Here is a 4850-nt window from a genome sequence, read left to right on the forward strand (position 1 = left end):
TATACCCAAAGGAATTGGAAAAATAAAGGTTGCCTACTTTCCCCTCTGCGCAGCTGTGGAGTTGCCAGGTATAAACAGGTGAGTAAGCGTTATTAATATACCCTCATCAGATATTTAATCAAATTATTATATCAAATGAAAGCTTATTTAATTCACAATCCAACCGTATTAGGTTGCTTTATCAAAAAGTTGATTGCATCCATGGTTGCCTAGATTTTAGATGTAAAGTTTTCAGCGCGAGCGTTGAGATGACAGAGAAGCGTTGCGCGCGCAACTCTATGCGACAGAAAAAGATGCAGCGAGACAGGTGTGTGTCCGGCAGCTGCTTTGTAAAAGAGAGTGGGGAATGCTCTTTATTCTGTGTAATAGACAAAGATGGCTTGACCGGCCGAAGTGTTTGGAACGCTGGTTTGAAGTAAATCTCGCATTGCGTTGTAAAGAAACTTGCTCTTGCGTTTACGGTCTTAAAAAATATCGGTCTTGATGATAAATTACATGTAGTTGAAAATAAAGAAGTGTTTTTTATGTGGTTTAGAGAATTTTATTATTGATTTTAATAATGAATTCTTTAAGAATTGTTATTTAAAGTTACTGTTTCGGAGTAAAAAAAAAAATTGTGCATAGTACGTGAAGTTAGGTTATGCTTGGAATCGATTGATAATGTTGGTTATCATTCTACTTGCTACAAAAAAGTAACTGTTCTAAGCAAGAAATATAATGATGAATACGCACAATTTTGCGAGAAGCAAAATGTGAGTATAAAAAATTTAGTTTCCTATTTAAATAAGCAAATTGCTCATCCTCTCGCCGACCACGTTGCGAAACCACTTGTTGAATATTCAAAACTTACTGCGTGATGTAATATTTCCAGGTACCGACACTCTCAGTCAATCCGGAGCAACAAATGTCATCTAGCTCGTCTCCACACTCTGTACGTATTGAGGAATATTAATTCATCGAATACTCCGTATTTTTTTAAATTTTTTTTCAATACTCCGTATTTTTTTTTCTTTAATCGAAAGTACCTTTTTTTAAGGGGGAGCCAAGTATGTCTACAATTGACGCTCATCTCACCGGAATGAACATTCCAAATCGTACTGTGGATTTACCAAAGGTATTAAAACCATTTTAATAAATTGTTATCCATTTTCCGTGGTGAAAATTAAAGTAATTGTTTAAATTTGTGCAACAAAATATTTGTTTTAGGTACCGTGTGATGTATCGTCAAGCGGGGTAGATTTTGATCCGTACAAAATTACCTTTTTTAAAAAAAAGGTAAAAAAAGGCGCCAAGTTCACGCATAGTAGTGTACCTACCTCAACAAAGTTAGCCCCCCCAAGTGGATTATTGATATATTTTTTTTTACCAATTGTTTGGTGGTTGATTGGTAGTATTTGGTACCGTATTCAAAACGTTCGGTAGTTTCTCGTTTTTCTAGGAAATCAAAAACAAATTTTTGATCTTCTTTTAGCCCCCCTACTTTGACTGTGGTAGTTTTTTTTTTTTTTTAATTGATTGGCGATTGATTGGCAATGTTTGGTACCGCATTAAAAACTTTTGGTGGTTGCGCGTTTCTTTAGAAAATCGAAAAAACAAATTTTTGATCTTTTCTTAGCCCCCCCACTTTAACTGTGGTAATTTTTTTTTTTTAATCGATTGGCGATTGATTGGCAATGTTTGGTACCGCATTGAAACCTTTTGGTAGTTTCGCGTTTTAAAAAGAAAGAATTAATTGTCAACAAATTTTTAACCTTCTTTAGCGCCTACACTTTGACTGTTGGGAATTTTAAATTCTTTTTTTACCAATCGTTTAGTGGTTGATTGGTAATATTAAGAGCTGTAAGTTATTGAAAATTTTATTTTAACATTCCAGTTATGTACATATAGTGACGATTGCACACATTATGGGCATTCAGGAGCGCATACGTATGTACACGCACTAGGCTCTGGGGTCACATGCGCATGCTCTAGGGCTTAAGCGGGGCGCACACACTTCTGCACAACGCATAATGCGTAAGCATAAGAAAATTGATTGGTCTATTTCCTTATGCACATGCATATGGACCAATCAATTCTCTTAGGGTGCTGTCCCATGGACATCGGAATTATCGGAAAACGGAATCGAAAAGGTGAGATGGTGGGGAGCTAACCAATCAGAATGATTCCGTTGCGTGTTTTTACATCGGGGTTCCCCATGGCGATCATTTTTCGGAACGGAATTCATGCATGTGCGTAATAATTCAAATATCTGGCAGTCACTGGCGGTTAAAGAGTGTTGTGATAAGTTGCTGTTGTATTTATACATATATCTGTTTTGATTGAAAAAGGGGAATATAATGTCATCTGCTGTAAGTATTGTAATTATGAGATACGTATGCTAAGTTATGTTATATTAGGTTATAATGTTTATATATTGATGGTCTAGCATACATTTCTAGCCTAACATACATATACAATATGGTTATTAGTAGTATTAGTAGTATTCAATATTTGTTAAAAACAGTATAACAGTAACTTATCACAAGACTCTTTAACCGTCAGTGACCGCCAGATATTTGAATTATTACGCACATGCATGAATTCCGTTCCGAAAAATGATCGCCATGGGGAACCCAGATGTGAAAACACGCAACGGAATCATTCTGATTGGTTAGTTCCCCACCATCTCACCTTTCCGATTCCGTTTTCCGATAATTCCGATGTCCATGGGACAGCACCCTTATGTTTATGCGCTATGCAGGTTTGTCTGGATTGACCTTAAAAGCCATCTCACACAAAATTGCATAGGCTGCATAAGCATAGCATAAAGCCCCTTGTACAATGCCAGGCAACAGGCAATAGGAACAGGGAATAGAAATCAGAAATCATGTATAAATGCAGAATAAACAGTGACACAGGCAATAGACACAGAGTTTCCGTCACGTTGGAAATTCTGTGCCTATTGCCTATTGCCAACCAATCATAGCATTTGAATTTTTTAGGTTGTAATTAACGATTTTTTGGTTATTTCCTGTTCCTATTGCCTGTTGCCTGGCATTGTGCAAGGGGCTTAAGACCGCTGGACCAATGAGCATCTTATGTAAATCAATATGGCGACTTTATGCTGGATGCTCATTGATCCAGCGGTCTTATGCTATGCTTATGCAGCCTATGCAATTTTGTGTGCGATGGCCTTTAAGGTCAATCCAGACAAACTTGCATAGCGCATAAACATAAGCATGAGAGAATTGATTGGTTCATATGCATGTGCATAAGGAAATAGACCAATCCGTTTCTTTATGCATATGGTTATGCATTTATGCAAGTTTGTCTGGATAGACCTTAAAGCGGGGAACACACACTTCTGCACAACGCATAATGCGTAAGCATAAGAAAATTGATTGGTCCATACACATGTGCATAAGGAAATAGACCAATCAATTTTCTTATGCTTACGCATTATGCGTTGTGCAGAAGTATGTGCGCCCCGCTTAAGCCCTAAAGCATGCGCATGTGACCCCAGAGCCTAGTGCGTGTACATACGTATGCGCTCCTGAATGCCTACAATGTGTGCAATCGTCACTATACATAACTGGAATGTTAAAATAAAATTTTCAATAACTTACAGCTCTTAACATTACCAATCAACCACTAAACAATTGGTAAAAAAAGAATTTAAAATTCCTAACTGTCAAAGTGTAGGCGCTAAAGAAGGTTAAAAATTTGTTGACAATTAATTCTTTCTTTTTAAAACGCGAAACTACCAAAAGGTTTCAATGCGGTACCAAACATTGTCAATCAATCGCCAATCGATAAAAAAAAATTACCACAGTCAAAGTAGGGGGGCTAAGAAAAGATCAAAAATTTGTTTTTTCGATTTTCTAAAAAAACGCGCAACCACCAAAAATTTTTAATGCGGTACCAAACATTGCCAATCAATCGCCAATCGATTTAAAAAAAAAAAAACTACCACAGTCAAAGTGGGGGGGGGGGGCTAAAAGAAGATCAAAAATTTGTTTTTGATTTTCTAAAAAAACGAGAAACTACCGAACGTTTTGATTACGGTACCAAATACTACCAATCCACCACCAAACGATTGGTAAAAAAGAATATATCAACAGAGAGAAACCTGAGAGCGGCCATCCCGCTTCGGGGGACGCCTGTCCTAATCTGCCCTCTGAGAAAGTGGACGTCAACTACGGCGTTACGCTCGGTAACGACCAGAGAAAACTCGGGTAACGATACATGGGTTCGTATCCGTGCTATGGTTCGTGAACTACTCAGATGGAGGGGATGTGCTGTTCGCGCAAGCCCCTCTTCTGTCCGTGTACTCTCGGCACTCGGCAAGCTTCGCGTGGGGAGAGAAGGGCAGACATACGATCTGCTGTTTCCTTCTCTCTTGAGCTGTTAGAGGCCACGCATTTCGGGTATCGCCTCTCGTGTCTCGCCGAGTGCCGAGTCTCGAGTTGGCAAATCGACGATGCGCTATGTTACATTTATGTTTATATTTACGAGTTTTAATTGTTATATTTATAAATATTGCAATTATATTTACAAAAAAATTGCAAATAAATAAATAAATTTTATTAAACATAAAATCGCGTATGATATCATGTACTTCCGTAGTTTTTGTACCGTTAAAATTAAACATAAAATTAATTAATTAAATAAATATTTATAAACATAAAAACTAAAATTCGTAAATGTTATGTATAGAAATTCCCGTTCTGGCTAATATGCTTTTTTATCTAGAAAAAAAATCATATTAAAAACATTAACTTTGGCATAATATTTAAATTTAATATTTAAATGCATAATAATAGTAAAATATTAACTATCAAGAAAAAAAAGGTAGCTTATAGTTTTCTTTT

General features: G+C 36.7%; 1 long non-coding RNA gene across 2 annotated transcripts; it reads left to right on the forward strand.

The window, feature by feature from the left end:
- The first annotated feature begins 617 nt into the window (after positions 1-617).
- On the forward strand, positions 618-2150 carry LOC139824091 (uncharacterized). Of its 2 annotated transcripts, XR_011735003.1 has the most exons (4): positions 618-752; positions 872-931; positions 1037-1114; positions 1207-2150. It is a non-coding gene; the product is annotated as an uncharacterized lncRNA (long non-coding RNA). The 2 variants fall into 2 exon arrangements; XR_011735002.1 differs by lacking the exon at positions 618-752 and having other exon boundaries at positions 791-931; positions 1207-2149.
- Positions 2151-4850: the final 2700 nt, after the last annotated feature.

Source organism: Temnothorax longispinosus, unplaced genomic scaffold (genome assembly GCF_030848805.1).
Source record: "Temnothorax longispinosus isolate EJ_2023e unplaced genomic scaffold, Tlon_JGU_v1 HiC_scaffold_263, whole genome shotgun sequence".
Classification (NCBI taxonomy): domain Eukaryota; kingdom Metazoa; phylum Arthropoda; class Insecta; order Hymenoptera; family Formicidae; genus Temnothorax; species Temnothorax longispinosus.